Source organism: Puma concolor, chromosome D2 (genome assembly GCF_028749965.1).
Source record: "Puma concolor isolate L17-30 chromosome D2, mPumCon1.1.hap2, whole genome shotgun sequence".
NCBI lineage: Eukaryota > Metazoa > Chordata > Mammalia > Carnivora > Felidae > Puma > Puma concolor.
This window is the reverse complement of record NC_141677.1, coordinates 8,431,966-8,450,219: the sequence shown is the minus strand read 5'-3', so window position 1 is coordinate 8,450,219 and position 18,254 is coordinate 8,431,966. Positions and strand designations below refer to the sequence as shown.

General features: G+C 45.7%; 2 long non-coding RNA genes across 2 annotated transcripts in view; one reads left to right on the top strand and one right to left on the bottom strand.

Moving 5' to 3' along the window:
* The window catches only part of LOC147575759 (uncharacterized), a 32,945-nt gene extending 28,833 nt beyond the window's left edge, over positions 1-4,112 (bottom strand). Inside the window, exon 1 of the long non-coding RNA XR_015241961.1 lies at positions 4,007-4,112. This is a non-coding gene — a long non-coding RNA (uncharacterized LOC147575759). The remainder of the gene's footprint in view (positions 1-4,006) is intronic.
* Positions 4,113-15,301: 11,189 nt separating this feature from the next.
* On the top strand, positions 15,302-17,879 carry LOC147575758 (uncharacterized). Its single transcript, XR_015241960.1, has 3 exons — positions 15,302-15,517; positions 16,628-16,724; positions 17,082-17,879. It is a non-coding gene; the product is annotated as an uncharacterized LOC147575758 (long non-coding RNA).
* The last annotated feature ends 375 nt before the right edge of the window (positions 17,880-18,254 follow it).

Here is an 18,254-nt window from a genome sequence, read left to right as displayed (position 1 = left end):
GCTACATGTACAGATCCTAGAGTCTAAATGTTGTAAATTATCGAGATAGATTTATAAATACATTCCTACGCCATCATCATCACAGTCCTGCCCCCTCTCCCCCCCCGTCAACCTCTATCCTCACCTTCCTGCTTTGGCTAACTTCCAGAGTTGTGCAGAAGGTCTGGTCAGCCATAGAAACATGAAGCCCATTGAATGGAATCCCTCTCCCTGGCCGGGGAGGTATGAAGTGCCCATGAGGGTAGTTTCCCACAGCCTCCTCTTCGACTTTCCATACCCAAGGAAGAACAGCAACGACACGGTTTTATTAGTATGATGGGGCATATATCTGCTCCCCATAATCATTCTCACCCCTTCCCCAGCAGTAGGATTGAAGGTGAACCTATCCCTGCCGGGTAACAGTAAATTTCCCAGCCTTTGCAAAGGAGTGTGGCCATGTCATTAAATTCCTGCCAAGGGAATGGGGACAGAATTGAGGGGCTACACCTTACCTCCCCTACACCGTTTTCCACTTTCCACTGACAGAAACCCATTACAACTGCACCTTGACCATGAACATGATGGTAATGTCTGTCTAGGGGATGAAAGGAACCTGGTCTTCGAATGACAAGTTGGGGCAGAGCCAGACTTTTCTGTGTGAGAGAGATAAAGTCCACCTTCTGGCAATCTTATTGGGTCTTTCGTTAAAGTTGCTTAGCGGTACCCGAAATACTACAGTTGTTGCTGTTTCCGTGGGAAATTCCATTCTTACTTTAAGCTTCTGAATTCATCTGACTTCTTCCGTCAAGAGCCTCCAAGCTCTTGGCTGGCGTTTGTGCCACGATTTTGCTGCTACTTGCCTTTCTGTTCTGTTGTAAAGTTATGACCTCAGCCAACAATAAGTCATCTTAAACTGTGAAATAAGCAAGAAAAAAATTTACAGTTAAGGTAGGAATTTGGATTGTGTTCTACATTCTGGAGACAACAAAAAATTTCCACAGAAGCAGCCCAGGCTGTACGGATTAGGTGAAGCAGAGCATTCACCACATGTGGTGGTCCTTAGAAGAGTTAACAGCTTGGAACTAAGTTCTGGTAATTGAGAGCTGACTGCACACCACGCTGATCTATAGCACAGTTAATTCTTTGCAAGGGTTGGAGTTACTTCTTAGTTTAATTAAACATTCATCTCCTAGTTTCAGAATCGAAACAAAATGCAGATTCGTTTTTGTCGAGTAGGAGTTGCACAAAAAATGTAGACTTCCCAGGAATTATTAAGCTAAAAGATGAAATGGAATTTTGTTACAAGCTAACTGTTGTTGGGAAGGTCTAGGATCTATAAAATGGGATTTCTGTAGGTTGACGGGGAACAGACGTTTCCACGGTCTTCAAGAATGACCCAAAAGATTGTTTATTAATTACAAAGGTAAACATGTATCTTTACAAGGGAGAGCTCTGGGGACCCGACCTTAGCTGAGTGTTCAAACTTAGCATTCCCAAAGGTGAGACCATCTGCCATAAAGTGCCTTCTGAAATACCTAATATTTCTGCCAGAAAAGTTTAACTCAAATATAATCATGAGGAACAGCCAGAGAAACACAGGATGTGGGACATTCTGTATGTAAGTTGGTATGGGTTCTTAAAAACAACAAAAATCCATATCATGAAAAAAATAGCTGGGGCAAATTATTAGATTAAAGAGACATAATAAATAAGAAGCATGAACTCTGACTGGATCTTAAACTTAAAATTCAAAGCAATAAAGTTATACATTTGGGAAGAGGCAATTCTGGGTTTAAAATTAGAATATTAGGGGCCCCTGGGTGGCTTATTTACTTCAGCATCTGACTCTTGATTTCAACTCATCTCACGATCCCAGGGTTGTGGGATCGAGCCCTGCATTGGGCTCTGTGCTGAGCGTAGAGCCTGCTTGGGATTCTCTCTCTCTCTCTCTCTCTCTCTCTCTCTCTCTCTCTCTCTCCCTCTGCCTCTCTTCCCCAGTCATGCTCTCTCCTTAATATATATTAAAAAAAAATTTAAATAGAATATTAGGTGATATTAAATTAATATTAATTTTCCTGGGTGAGATAATGATGCTGTGGTTATATAGGACAATGTCCTTCTTCTTAAGGAGGCATATGTAAACATTTTAATGGTAAATGTATCCAAAGTTGGTATCCAAAACTTCCAAGCTGTTGAACAACAGAGAAGTGTGTGTGTACATGCGTGTGTATAGAGAGGGAGAGATTGAGAGAGAGAGAGGAAATGTGGCAAAATGTTAATGCTTGTTGAATCTAGGTAAAGTGCATATGGGAGTTTATCCCATTTTTGAATTTTTTTAAAATTAAAAGTTGGTGGAAGCTTGCCAGAATCTGGACATTGGTCCTCCCCACTCTTTGCAAAAGCGCAAGTGCCCCCAGAGGTACACAGTTGCTCTGCCATCCACACTTCTGACTCCTTGCCTTTTGCCTTTCTTAAATATTTTTAATGCCTATTTTTGAGAGAGAGAGAGAGAGCAAGCAGGGGAGGGGCAGAGAGAGGGGGGGGGGGAGAAACACACACAGAATTGGAAGCTGAGCTGCCAGCACAGAACCTGACATGGAACTTGAACTCACAAACTGTGAGAGCACGACCTGAGCCGAACTCAGATGCTTAACAGACCAAGCCACCTGCCTTTGCCTTTCTAATGCCCTGCTGACTGAGCTCTTTTCCTCTTGCTCCCAAGACACTTAGAATTTACTTTCTACTCACACGAATGTTTGCAGACCCAGTTCCTGGAGAGAACAGAGGAGGGGTGCCTAGGAAACAGGGCAGTTTGCTCTTGAAAACATGTTACCAGAAAGTGAATGGAGGCATCTGGCAAATGAGTTTGAACCTAAAAGAGCAGTTTTAGCAAAGAGGTATAGACGGTGAATTCCTGGTCTCTACCTTCCAAACATTTTCTCCTGCTCTAGCATTCTCTCAGCAGATATTCTCGTTTCATTTATTTTTATTTCACAGCACTCTTCCTGAGCCTTCACCATGCCCCGGGCAGCATGCCGGCTCTATGAGAATAAATGCGGTGACCCCTGTGCTCCAGCCATAACCTGACCTATTCTGAGTTTCCCATCACACTGCGTAGAAGAAATAAGGTCAAACTTCTTGAGTTGACCCTCTGAGGTCAGGTAGAGACGGGTGGAAGTTAATTCTAAGGAGTAATTCCAGTGGCATCATTTGAGGCATTGGTGTGGGGTGGGGTGGGGAGAGGCTGGGGAGAACAGAGCTCAGAGAGCTTTCTCATCACACAGTGGCCACTGTTTCCTCTTATGATCGAGACGAGAACATCAGGCAAAGATAACTGACCCCAGTGTCCCAATAATTCATATAAGGAAGAGACCAGCAGCTCTGGGGAGAAAAGTGTCTCTTTGGAGAACAGAAGGAAGTTCCATATAAAGAAAAGTCTTTGGACCCAAAGACTGAGTGCATGGTTTCAGGCCTGCCAGGGAGATGGCCATGAGCTCCCAAGCCAGCTGGCAGGGAAGCCATCGTGCCAAATTCCTGATGTGCCCTTGCATTTCATGGAATGGAGAAGAATAGGAGGGCAGCCTGACTTCAACCATTACTGACCTTGGGGGAGACTGTGTTTATATGAGTCATGTGGATGCAAGCCAAGAACATGAAATTAGAGTTTCCAGCTAAAAACTAAGCTTATTCCAGAGATAAGGACAGTTATATATTATTAAGTGCTCATTGTGTGCCAGGCATAAATACTAAATATTTTATTCACTTTTTCCATAAAGTAAGCATAAGTGGGTATTATTATCCCATTCTACAGAAGATCAGAGCTTAGGGAGGTGAAGTAAATTTTCCATATGGAACACCCAGAAAATTACACAACTTATACGAACCCACATGGTAGTCCTAACACCAATGCTATTCTGTCAGTTGACCATTTATTTGCTCAGCATCGGGTTACCATTTTGTTATGAGAGCACAAAAATTATTAACTGACAAACATTCCAAGATATCACCATACCCTCCTCCAACTTACCCGCTAAAGGGTTTTGCCTCTTCAGTTCCTTCCCCTCAGGTCCAGAGACATGCAGAGTGAAGAGAAGCACATCCTTACTTGGATTTGGGAGAAAGAGTTCTAAGAGTTTAGAGGAAGGGACACAGGAGGTCTGTGGTATGAGGGGGAGCTGGATGTGGGAGGAAGTGAGAATCATCATCAGGGTATTTGAAGGTCATTTATATCCACTAGAGTTCCTGTGGAAGCTGGAGAGAACAGATGGGCCAGCAACCACTGCTCCCTAGGAGAGAAACCTCTGGAGTGGGATACTGGAAACACACCCCAGGCTCTGCGTAGCGGGAGGGTCTTCCCAAAAGAAATGCGGCCCCCATGAACATTCGTGAAATCAGAAAATCATAATATGCTTGGTGAGATTGGATTTCTGATAGAAAATGGCAAAATGACAATTTATGTCCAGATCAGAAGTGCCCAGGCCTCATGTCAACACAGAAACAAAGGGCGATGAGTAAATTAGATGCAAAAATGTATAGATGTCATTAGGAGGGTGCCGGGTGAACATGGGTTAAGACATTGCGGGTTGGAGTCAAAGCTGGGGGGGGGGTCTCACATGGTAACCTCGGTTATATTTTGGAATCACAACTGATATTTAAATGGAGGTGCACTTGCTTGCCACACCTCTGATGGCAGCAGCTCATCACCTGGAACTCAGCCAGCAGTACACGTCCATGTTGACAAGGAAACTGTTGGACGTTAGTACCTGTGCGGCCATGATGGTCTTCAGAATGGTGTGGAGCTTCCAGGGGGCCAATTAGGACAATGAGCCAAACTGAAAGTGACAGTCAAGCCTCCCATCTCTTTCTGTAACAGCACCAGCAAGAGCCCCCAAAGACAAGCACCAGCTCCCTCCCCTGTGTTCCACGTTTTTTCCCCGTGGAACAGCCTTGGGTGGGGATCAGATGACAGGACACCCAGTGTAGGTGGGAAAAGTCATTTCAGTGCTGACATACCCCAAACTAAGGGCTCCTGTCTCTTTACAGACTGAGGAATCAGAAGTGGGAAAAGGAGGAAGGGCTATGAGCAAGAAAATACCGAGTCAGAGTGGAAAAAAGCACCTTAGTCAGGATCCCAGGCCAAGGAGGTTTTGGTAACACTTAAGCAGTGCCTCAACTGAGGCCCCCGTGAGGAGGTCCTAGGCTGGGATGCAGGTGTGAGCATAAGCGTGGATGTCCTGAGGGTGAGGGGCACAGCCTGAATCCTTCAGTGCAATTCCCTTCAGAAAACTGCAGCGCACTAGTCTGGTTTGGGGTGGGGAGTCCTGCTCTCCAAAACCTTGTAGTCACCCATGGTTTGGCCTGAAGGATCCCACGTGGGACTTTTGCCCATAGCTGGACTCCCCTAATACTACAACGGTGTTGGACAGAAGTTATAGAAACTCCTCTGCATTAGGCAGTACAGCCCTTGGGGGGAAGCACCATTCAAGAGTTGAGGTTCTCGATAGAGACTGAGGTGTATGCAGCTTCACATGAGGGTAATAAGAATGTCTTAGCAATTCATAAGAGAGAGGGGGTAGACGTTGACATTCATCATGACCTTCACGTACAAACCTATTATTCAGGACCTGGGATCTTTCTTGATTGGGGGCAGATACACTTGTGTTGATCCATGGCCTTTATGCTTTGCCTGCCAAAGTAGAAAATACTGGCAGCTGGTGAATGATAAGGAGAGAATGATCAATGATGCTTTGGAATTCCTCATCAAAACTACATGTCGTCAGAAATCATAGACACTTGGGGCATTGTACCTCCTGATCCCAAAGGGAATGATTTGGGGTTGTGTTTAAGACAGGTCCCAGACTTGCCAGGGATATGTCTCAGTTTGCTTGAACAGTCCTTAGGGCAGGCTCAGAGATAAGGACTTGGGTGTAAATATCCTTTGGAGGTGATTCCAGAAAGCATGCCAACGGAATGGAAAGTGAGACAGGGGAGGGAGAAAAGCCAATATAGGGAGACTTAAAAGCAGGTGACTGCTAAGGGTACCTGGGGTTCCTTCCCACTGGGGACCCTTTGAGAAACTGTACTTTGAGAAAGTACCCTTTGAGAAACACACTTCGGAGTTGTCCGAAGAGAGGCAAGAAACCTCTTCTCCCTCAACAGTCGACTATCATTGCTGAGACCTTACTCCCCGCACTTGCTGCTTTTCCCAGGCACAGGCCGAGTATAAGGTACACGGGCTCGTGGATGAAGAGCTGCAACCGTCTGCAGGTGTCATCATGGTGAGCAATGTTAGGACGGCGTCTTCTCCAGAGCACCTGGCCTCAAAGATGGAAGAACAAAGGCGGTCAATTACTCCATGCCTTGTAGAGTCGGGTCGGAGGAATTACAAATCGTCCTGAAGGCGTCAATGGCTGTGACTTTCCGGAAAAAAGCTGGTAGCACTTCAGAGGTTGTCAGTGATGTATACAGCCACCGGGATTTGCGTGTCCGGTGGCCAGCCACACATCCACAGGAGAGGGAAAGCCTTTTATACAATTCTCAAGACTTGCACCAAGAAATGTACCACAAGGGATTGTGGTGTGCAGTTTGGAAGATGAGACCCGATGGGCCTTGAAAGGATCAAGTGAGCATTTCATCCTCCGTGTTCCCATGGATTTCACTGTGAATAAAAATAATTCAAGGGGGAAAAGAGAAGCGAAAGGAAGCAATATCAGAGGACAAGACCAAAGAGGGAAGTGAGGTCCGGAGATGTCGATCCAATCCAAGATCTGAAGCTCGTGTAGGTATGACTCAGCTCCTCGAGTTAGAGGACCCCACCAACAGGTGGTAGACATACGAGATGATCACCCCACTTCTGGTCATGGACTTTCTCGAACAAGCGGGAGCTAGTGTCTTTTAATTTGCTTCCAAATGTAATTTAAATTAAATGTGGCCGGAGAGACAGAGGAACAGGAGCATACAGTACAGCCCGTATGTTTTGTGGGGACATAGGACACAGGTTTTAAAAACAAAAAGGACAACAGGTGCCTGGGTGGCTCGGTAGGTTAAGCATCAGACTCTTGATTTTGGCTCAGGTCATGGTCTCACAGTTCATGGGATCAAGCCCCATGTCGGGCTCTGTGCTGACAGTGTGGAGCCTGCTTGGGATTCTCTCTCTCTCTCTCTCTCTCTCTCTCTCTCCCCCTCTCTCTCTCTGCCCCTTCCCTGCTTGCATGCACATTCTCTCTCTCTCTCAAAATAAATATATATATATATATATATATATATATATATATTTTTTTTTTTTTTTTTTTTTTAGAAGGACAAATAAAAAGCACTCCGTGAGGCAGAAACACTTACCCATCTCTTCTGGTTGTTAAAGGGACTAGCTTTTGAAGCAGGTTGTATATGTGGAGGAAACTCTTTTGTCCCTCACCAAAAGATGATTATGAAATGCTCTAGGCGCTGGAGGGGCAGGCCGTGGCAGCCCCACAAGAGGAGCCGGGGTGGAAGGACCCCCCAGTAAATGTTGCTTCTTCCCAGACAGGAGGTCAGTGACCCGGGGCAGAGCCTTGGCTTTGAGGGTACCAGAAACGTGTCAGAAGAAATTCAACCTGTCTTTCTTTTTAGATCACTTGGAAACTGATTCTTCCACAACAGATGCCTATGCTCCCCTCAAGCCCCCGCCTCTTGTTTTGTTTTAAATTTTTTTAATGTTTATTTATTTTGGGGAGAGAGAGAGAGAAAGAGAGAGACAGAGACAGAGACAGAGAGAGACAGAGCATGAGCAGGGGAGGCGCAGGGAGAGAGGGAGACACAGAATCTGAATCAGGCTCCAGGCTCCGAGCTGTCAGCACAGAGCCCCACACGGGGCTCGAACTTGCCAGACCGTGAGATCATGACCTGAGCTGAAGTCGGACGTTTCACTGACTGAGCCACCCAGGCGAAGCCCCCACCCTTTGTGTGGCTAGGTTAGAACGGTGACAGTCCAGTCTAGGGGGCAGAGAAGATACTGTCCCCACATCCAAGCTACCAGGCTGAGTAAGAAAACCCCTCCAAAGTCTTTGCAGGCACAGAAGCCCCAGAGTATTTCTGTTTTAAATTAGTAATTGCTTTCAGAGATGGGTAGATTGGGAGCTTACGTCTGTAGGATTCCCCAGATTTATGGTTGGCAGTTTTCCTTCCAAGCGTGTCTCATGTCTGAGGCATCACCAAGCCTGTTGGATCTCAAATACCTGAATTACACAAGAGGGTGAGGGTAGAATACTTTCAGGCTGAGAGGAAGTTTTCTGCCAACCTGGCTCTTTCCCTTGGATCTCTCAGAAAATTCACCTCCGTAGGTTTCACACACAAACGTGAGTCAGAAAGATCCATATAAAGAATCCGTTGGATATTGTTGGTATTATTTCCTGTGTGTTCTTCTTTCCAGACAGGAAGTTAGAGATTGGTCTCCAGCTTTGTGTGAGTGATGAAAGGTGTCTCCAGATGTGGGCAAATGCTTCTATAAACAGCCCCAATTCCTTGGGAGAAATGTATCCAAATGATCTGTATTTGGTTGGAAAATCATTTGTTCCGTTCTTTTTTTTTAATTTTTAAGTGTATTTATTTATTTGGAGACAGAGAGAGAGAGACAGACAGAACACAAGCAGGTGAGGGGCAGAGAGAAGGAGAAACAGAATCCCAAGCAGGCTCCACGCCATCAACACAGAGCCTGATGTGGGGTTCAAACTCACAAACTGTGAGGTCACGACCTGAGCCGAGATCAAGAGTTGGACGCTTAACCGACTGCACCACCCAGAAGCCCCATGTTCCGTTCTTGATAATTAAGGTGAAAGTTCATGTTTTCTTGATTAAACAACAAAGAAAATTCTCAGTACAGAGGAAATTGGTACTAAGAAAGTGTTTTGTTCCACTTTTTCTAGTCTATTTTTTCCTAGAACTGGAGACTTAAAGGTCCTGTAACCAGGAAACTAAATATCAAACTAACTGTACAAATACATGAACCCAAATCAAGGCACCAAATGGAGTGTTAGACTTTTTTTTTTTTTTTTTTTTTAATTTTTTTTTCAACGTTTTTATTTATTTTTGGGACAGAGAGAGACAGAGCATGAACGGGGGAGGGGCAGAGAGAGAGGGAGACACAGAATCGGAAACAGGCTCCAGGCTCTGAGCCATCAGCCCAGAGCCCGACGCGGGGCTCGAACTCACGGACCGCGAGATCGTGACCTGGCTGAAGTCGGACGCTTAACCGACTGCGCCACCCAGGCGCCCCGGAGTGTTAGACTTTTATAAATGGAATCATTTTCACCTGGCCATGGTTTCTCTTTCAGAAATTTTTTCTCTTTTTAATCTCATGTATTTTTAAAAAAGTGGTTACGTTGGTTTCAGGTACACAATATAGTGATTTTACAACTCTGTACATTTCTCAGTGCTCAACATGGTAAGCATACTCCTGATGGTGTTTATCTATCGCAGCCAACCCCCCACCCACCTGCCTTCTGGCAACCACTTGTTTCTTGTATTTAAGAGTCTGGATTTTTTTGTTTGTTTGTTCTTTTTTGTTTGTTCGTTGATTTGTTCTGTCTCTTAAATTCCATGAATATGTGAAGTCTTCTGGTGTTTGTCTTTCTCTGTTTGATTCATTTCACTTAACCTTATACTCTCTAGATCCATCCACATCGCTGCAAATGACAAGATGTCGTTCTTTTTGATGGCGGAGTAAATTCCATTGTCCATATACCACATCTTCTTTATCCGTTCATCAGATGATGGACACTTGAGTTGGGTTTTTTTTTTTTTTAATCTCTTCCCATTTTGTCATTTAGTCACATACTCAACAAGTCTTTATTAATAACCTACTATAAGCCCCACTCCTTCTAGAAACGAGGAGTAGAGTGGAGCCAGTCCAGCTCATCCAGAGTTGGTTGTCATGTGAATTCTTTAAAGCTCTGTGACTATCGCCAGTTCCCTAGACAACACATTCCTTATTCAGATGCCCCCATGTTGCCCCCATCAGTTTCCTGTCCACATGTCCATGTTTACTCCTCACTTTACAGAATGCCTGCTCCTCGCCTCGCCCTTCAACCTCTGCCATGACTTCCAGACCCCATTTTGGTTTCATTCCCCACACAAAGTCTTCTTCTTCAACCCCACAGTCCTGTGTTGACCCTTCCCCCCCTTGACCACTCACAGACAGCTTCTGCTTCAGCACATGCTTTAGCCATTAAAGTTGTCTGAGGGAGGATGCCCATGTTATTTTCTATTAATTTTTTTATTGTTCATCTGTTTTTCAGAGAGACAGAGACAGAGCATGAGCAGGGGAGGGGCAGAAAGACACAGAGACACAGAATCCGAAGCAGGCTCCAGGGTCCGAGCTGTCAGCACAGAGCCCAACGTGGGGCTCGGACTCATGAACCGTGAGATCATGACCCGAACCAAAGTCAGACACTCAACCCACTGAGCCACCCAGGGGCCCCTCCATCTGGCACTTTGATGTTATGGAGACGGCTTCTTCCTTTAAACCTCACTAACCAACCTCTGTTAGCTTCCTCACCTCTTTCCACCTTCATGGAATTGAAGAGAGTTAGGGCCTTGCTCTGGGTTAGGCTTTGACTGAAGGCAATGCTGTGGCTGGTTTGATCTTCTATGCAGACTACTGACACTTTCCCTCCATCGGCAATAAAGCTGTTCCGCTTTCTTATCATCAGTGTGTTCATGGAGTAGCACTTTTAATTTCCTTCCAGAACTTCTCTTTGCATTCACAATGTGGCTCACTGTTTGGTGCAAGAGGTCTAGATTTTGGCCCTGTCTTGGCTTTCATCATGCCTTCCCCACTAGGATGAATCTTTTCTAGCTTTTGACTTAAAGTGACAGACACGCGACCCTTCCTTTTCCTTGAACACTCGGAGGCCATTGTAGGGGTATGAACTGGCCTGATTTCAATATTGTTTGTCTCAGGGAATAGGGAAGCCCGAGGAGAGGGAGAGAGATGGGAAAACTTCAGTAATGAAAACATCAGGACACACACAACAGTTATCGATTAAGTTCACCCTCTTATGTGGGTGTGTTTCCTGGTGCCCCCAAACAATTACAACAGGAACACCGAAGATCACTGATCACAGATCATCATAACAAATATAATGTAATGAAAAAGCTTGAAATAGTGTGCAAATCACCAAAATGAGTCACAGAGACACGGAGTGAGCAAATACTGTTGGAAACATGCTGATAGACTCCTTCGACGCAAGGTTGCCACAAGCTCTCAATGTGTAGAAAATGCAAGTGTCTGCACGGCGTAAGGAGGTGAGAGCAGTAAGATGATTCACACGTCTACAAATGTTTACCGAATGAATCCGTGGACTCAACTGGAGTAACATTACCATAAACACACATACACAGACGTAAGCATCTTATCTATGATGGCTCTTGGGTAGGTACTAGTTTCAAACAGCAGTTGCCAAACTTTTCTGTGCCTTTAGAATCGTCTTCATCTGGAAACGCCCAAGTCAAGCCCTGTATCCATTAAGGCAACAACGTCTGGGAATGGCAAAGAAAAATTTGCATTTTTTAAAGATTCCCAAGTGATGCCACTGTGCAGCAAAATTTTGAGGACTACTGTTCTAGTAGATGTTAAGCACGATTAATGAGTACCCAGAGGATAAGAAGTCGGTATCTTTGTCACATAGACTATAAATACAGTGCTTGGATTTCTAAAGGATTTCTAAAGTTCATGCACGCACTTTAAGGAACCAGTCCTATCTCTCTCTGTATTTGTACTGAGTTGATTTTATAGGTGTGAAGGGTAATTCCTAACAAGTGACAGATTCAAAGGCCACTGGGTGCACAGTATGCATTTGACCATGACATGACACCTGCCATTCTTACGAGGGGTTCCAGAGGCTAGGAATCCAAAGAGGTTATCTGCCCATGGCAAACCCCATCTAACCACGGGAGGTGAGGTCCAGAATGATGCAAGGAAGTGGAAATCCACCTAGAAAAAGGTCACCAGTTGAAAGACCATAAAAATCAACTCGTAGGAGAAAAATTATGCGTTTTAACTAATTAATTAAATTAATTCCTAACTAAATTAGGAATTTAATAGTAGAATATAAGGTGACAGGTTATGTTTTGCACTGTCGCAGAAACCCCAGGCCATGGTACTTATAGAAGCAAAAAAAAAAAAAAGAAGAGAGTCGTGGGAGGGTGACAGGTGGACCTAGTACCCGGTCAACTGCTGTCACTCCTCAGGCATCCTCCGCACATTCTCATGATTCATCTTGCCATCCGCTCTGGAAAGTAGGTATTATCGTTTCCGTTCGCCGCATGAAGAAATGGAGGCGCAGAAAGTTTCATTTCCCCAGGTCATAAGACGACCAGCGGGAGAGCCAGGATTCCAGTTGAGATCCGGGTCTGAGATGCGCACGCTGGGCATCGCCCAGAACTGGGGAAGCCGGTCCCTCCCCTCCCTGGAGCTCCTCCGGCTGTAGAGTGTGTGTGCCCTGCGGCCTCAGTCTGTGTGTTTAAGAGACCGGGGTTATCAGATCCTGAGTTAACACCAGCACAACCCACAGCATCTGCGAGGCTGGGTAGCTGGGTGGAGACCGGGAGAGATTTGATCTCCTACGTTTGAGGAAGCTGGAAACGCTTAGTGAGGAGCTGGCACTGATTTGAATGTCAACGACTGGAGAAAACAAGAGCCTCTGACATCAGCATCTCGCAACGGAAAGCAACGGAGCCCTAGAATGTTCCTCTGGAGGCCAAAGGAGATGTCTGGGCCCGTGTTTACAGAAACACTGCGGGAGAGAGGAGGCATGCCGTCCCAAGTAGGTGTCTCTGCGATGGGCTCCCCCGGCCTTTTTAGGGCTTCCGCCAGCTGCGGCTGGGGGACGGCTGCTGTCAAGGGCTCGCATGACTCACGGCCGTGCCCTGGCTGTCCCCGCCCGCATCCCTGTTTGCATCACCAGCTTTCCCCCAACGACTTTGGAAGGGTTCCCGGAGCCGCCCGCACTCCGCGCTCCGCACAGCGCGTCACGCCGGCGGCTCCTGGGTGAGGCGGCCTCTCTCTGGGTCAAGTCCGTCGTGCCTCCTGGTGCCAGCAGGTGCCGTGGGGCAGAGGCCTGTCTGCGGTGGGGACGTGACGCGTCGGCCGTGGGATTTCTCAAGCGGCCCCTCACCCACTCCGCAGCGATTCCTTGATACTCTCAACGGTAGTGGCCTCTGTTCCCAGTTTGTTCCACGAACCTGTGGCCGTTGCTGACCCTCGTGCCAACGGGGACATGTTGCAATGGCAGGAACTAGTCTGCCGCTCTGATCACAGCCTCCTCTCCCTCCAGCTCCCTGACTCACACCACATCACTCGAACTGTCTCTTCTCCGCAGCTGTTACCCCTCTCCTGGTTGACTTCTCTGGGTCACAGGCCATCCCCATGCCGTGTCATTTCCCCCACCGGACCCTCATGTCAGAGTGGCCACCCTGCCACGCTCTTTCCCCACCTAAGCACCTGCAGGTGTCAAACCTCAGCATCATCCAGCCGCCTCCTTCTCTTATAGCCTCTTATTGAAGTGCACACACATACACACACACACACACCATTACTTATACCTGATCTGAGCTGGATATTCAACACCACTTACTTTAATCCTTTTATATGAGCAATAGCTGTATGCTAGGCATTCTATTACTACTCTGGAATTTGATGGCATTTATTTGAGAATCACGTCTCCTTTGTCATTGCCTTCAGATTCTCCCATAACCCATGCTCGTAGCTTCACGGTCTTGTCTTTCTCCTCCTGTAACTTAAATATCTCCCAAAGCACTGTTTTTATTTTTATTTTTTATTTATTTATTTTCAATATATGAACTTTATTGTCAAATTGGTTTCCATACAACACCCAGTGGTCATCCCAAAAGGTGCCTTCCTCAATACCCATGACCCACCCTCCCCTCCTTCCCACCCCCCATCAACCCTCAGTTTGTTCTCAGTTTTTAAGAGTCTTTTATGCTTTGGCTCCCTCCCTCTCTAACCTCTTTTTTTTTTTTTCTTCCCATCCCCCATGGTCTTCTGTTAAGTTTTTCAGGATCCACATAAGAGTGAAAACATATGGTATCTGTCTCTCTCTGTATGGCTTATTTCACTTAGCATCACACTCTCCAGTTCCATCCATGTTGCTACAAAGGGCCATATTTCATTCTTTCTCATTGCCACGTAGTACTCCATTGTGTATATAAACCACAATTTCTTTATCCATTCATCAGTTGATGGACATTTCGGCTCTTTCCATAATTTGGCTATTGTTGAGAGTGCTGCTATAAACATTGGGGTGCAAGTGCCCCTATGCATCAGCACTCCTGTATCCCTTGGGGAAATTCCTAGCAGTACTATTGCTGGGTCATAGGGTAGGTCTATTTTTAATTTTTTGAGGAACCTCCACACTGTTTTCCAGAGTGGCTGCACCAATTTGCATTCCCACCAGCAGCCAAAGCAGTGTTTTTAATTCTCTCCACCTTTACTTTGTTCGTTGTCTTGGGCATCCATGGTAGCCGATATCATCCATCTGTGGCTGCGGCTCTGTTTTAATCTTGGCGTTAGGCCTCGGTGGCATTTTGAGTTAGAGTCTTGTATGAGACTGCCCTCCTGACTGGGAAAATGAAGGAAATGATACTATTCACCTCACAGGTGCCCGGGGATTTTGGCAAGGTTGAAGGAGATGGCTTGTCCGAAATGCAGCTGAAGGGCTTGACAAATGGAAATTATCGCTACTGTTCTGCATGTTAGATTCCCAGATTTTCCTTAATAGAGACAACAGAGCCTTCATGGTGTGATGCGGGAGACAGCTGAAGTGGGCAGTGACAGGCCTCTGCCTACTAATTGGTCCCCGATTCTGACCCCAAATGGGAAAATCTGAAGTTCGAGGTCCGGTACGCAAGCAGTTCAAGCCTCGTATCATGCCATTGGAAGAGCGAAAAGGCGTGTCTAGTGTCTCCTTAATTTCTGGATAATGCTTAGCCCACATTTTAACTATGGATAGACAAGGCATTAGGAAACACTGACAGTTGTACCCAGATTTTAAAAATGTGGGTTCCAAATGCTTCAAATGATCGCAAAGTCGTGATATTTAGCCATGGTGTTCATATCAGGTGCACAATCACTGAAGCTGAAGTGGCAACGTTCACACCTCGCTAGGTCCTAGGCACGAAGTTTTATACAAGCTTTTTTTCTCACTGTGTCTCACTATGAACTTGCTGTTGTGAGTGGATAGGCAGCATCTTTGGCCACAAAAAGACTTATGTGAAAATATAAATCTAAAGGAGTGTCTGCTGTGAATCTCTTCTCTCTTCTCAGACAAACAGAGGCCCGATGGGGCCATGAACTCTGGCTGGGATGTGATTTTATGGAAGCAGGAGTTGGTGATCATTTATCAAAAGGAGCGATCTGAAACGTTGCATCTCAATGGGGTGATAGAAAGCAGTGTGGCAGAAATCCATTTCTCTTATCAGGGAGCCCCGAAAGATGCTTCCAAGAATTCATGAGCATTCATATCAGCATTCTTTTACAATCACAGTAAGTTGGAAACAGCCAAATACCCAAGGATAGGACATAGACTCAGTAACTTGTACAGTCACATGACTGAACAAGAATTGCAACTCAATGTGCTCAAATGCTTGTGCGATTCTCAATGTTTTCTTGGTGGGGAAAGTAAAGTCTAGGTTTGTTTAAGCATCTGGATGATTGAGCGCACTATTGATCCCCATCCCATTGATAGTCACAATTATTTTTTTAATTTTTTTAAAGTTTATTCATTTTTGAGACAGAGAGAGAGTGTGACTGAGGGAGGGGCAGAGAGAGAGGGAGACACAGAATCTGAAGCAGGCTCCAGGCTCTGAGCTGTCGGCACAGAGCCTGACGCGGGGCTTGAACTCACAAACTTCGAGACCATGACCTGAGCAGAAGTCGGATGCTTAACCTACTGAGACACCCAGGTGCCCTGATAGTCACAATTGTTGATTGTTCTGTCCCTTTTGCCACTATAGGCATACCTTGTTTTACTGTGTTTCACTTAATTGTTCTTTGCAGATATTGCCTTTTTTTTTTTTTCAAATTGAAGGTTTGTGGCAAACCTGTGGGAAGCAAGCCTATTGGTTCCATATTTGCAACAGCATTTGCTCATTTCATGTCTCTGCATCAATATTTTTATTTTATTTATTTGTTTATTTTTAAGGGTTATTTATTTATTTATTTTGAGAGACGGAGAGCACGAAAAGGGGAGGAGCACAGAGAGAGGGAGAGAGAGAGAGAATCCCAAGCAGGCTCTGCACTGTCAGTGTGGAGCCGGACGTGGGGCTTGAACCCACAAAATCAAGAGCCACGCATGTGCCCTAATAAAGTATTTTTAAATTAAGATACATAGATTGTTTTTTAGACATACTGATATTCTACACTTAACAGACTAAAGTATAGTGTAACCACAACTTTTATGTGCACTGGGAAGCCAAAAGATTCATGTGACTCGCTTTACTGAGATACTCGCCTTGCTGAAGCGGTCTGGAACCAACCCTGCAGTATTTCTGAGGTATGCCTGTATTTCAAATTACAGTCGGGAACTGACAAAAAGGGACACAAGCTGACGAAGAGCCTTCTCTTAATGATTACAGGGTGTCTAGTGTGCCCTAGGGAGGAAGGGGAGAAGACAGGAGCTCGGAGGTTCATCAATTGGGAAAGCGAACTGAATGCAGAATTCTTCCCATAGCAAGTCATGTTATCCACGCAAGTAAGTGAAGGGGTTTTCTACCTGTTTCCACGCTTTCTACATACTGCCAAAATCTGCCATTTTGTGTCAGGGCGTAAGAATCTGAACCCGTGCTGGGTGTTCCCAAGCCCGTTCTCAGATGTTCATCCTTCTGGCTCTGCACCTGAGCATTGGGCATCTCTGTATCCCTTTATGCAGCGGATTGGCTCTTGGCCCTGATATTGGATTGTCCACTTTCAGCCTTTCCCTCACCCCATCTTAGTTTCCCTTTTTGGTCTCAATGCCCCAGCTTCTTGATCTTGGATGTCCTTCCTCTCTTGGTTCAATAATTTTGTGAACAACCCTGTCAATAATGACTTTTGTTTGCTTGTTACACAGGCAGCCCCATGGACAAGGGCGAGGCCCTACAGTGGTTACAACGGCGGACAGCACAGTGGGTCCAGACACACCACAGATCATTGCCAGCCCTGCGCGGGCAGCTACTTGGCCATGTTCCTGGCCCTGAACCACACCGATGAGCTGACCTTCGCATGTTAGCTATTGTTTTCCAGAGAAAACTGGGCCTATGCATGTTGTACAGACAACACGGATTTATGTCTGGTTTTGGAAAAAATAAGTTCTAGCATGCACTCTACTGAATAGGCCGGTTGCCAGAGCTTCAGGTCTTTTCACTGTTGTTCTGTGAAAAACCGGAGCAAATGATAAGTTCTCAACTCTTTTGCTATGGGCCAAAAATGGAAGATGTCTATAAAAGCGCCTCCCGATATAAGGAAGTGATGCTGGTTCTAGGAAGAAGAGAAGACGGGCTTCCTAGAGGTTTCAGATGTGCTAACTGCCACGTGCACGCAGGAGACCTTAACCTCTGTAGTTTTCAGCCGGAGGCAGCGACTATCCACGGCACGTAGTAATCAGAGACAATAGTAAGCTAGAGAGAATCACTCCGCCTTGCAGTCTGGCCCTTTCCACAATCTGAGCAACAGAAGGTATGCTCTTCCAGGCCACGAGCCGATTCTTTCTTGTTCAGTTGTACGCTGGGCCCCCAACACCGCGTTTGACATGATGCATGCTTGCCGGAAGAGAAATGAATGAATCTGAGTGTTTTGCTTACTTATCGCTATATAACTCTCATCTGCTAATAAATGGTGTGTTGTGAAAGTGGCCATGGGGTGAGAGAGCACACTTGACAAAGCCAATTAACTTTTGTTGTGAAACTGCCCAGGAAATTGAAGCCACTCCATGGGAATGTCATAGTGTAGGAAGTCGACATTTAGACTCTCTATTTTTAGGCTGTATTTATGAATTTGTCATAATTCGTTCAAGAATTCCTTTTTCCTCTGGGTGCTTCCTTCGTGATAGGTATGATGCTAGAAAGTGGGGAGACAGTGCTGAGGCCACTGATGGTCTGTTACATTCTAAGATGGTCTGTTACATTCTAAGCCACCGGGGTGGCTCAGTCGGTTAAGCATCTGACTTGTGATTTCGGCTCAGGTCATGATCTCACGGTTCATGAGTCTGAGCCCCACGTTGGGGTATGTGCTGTTGGAGCAGAGC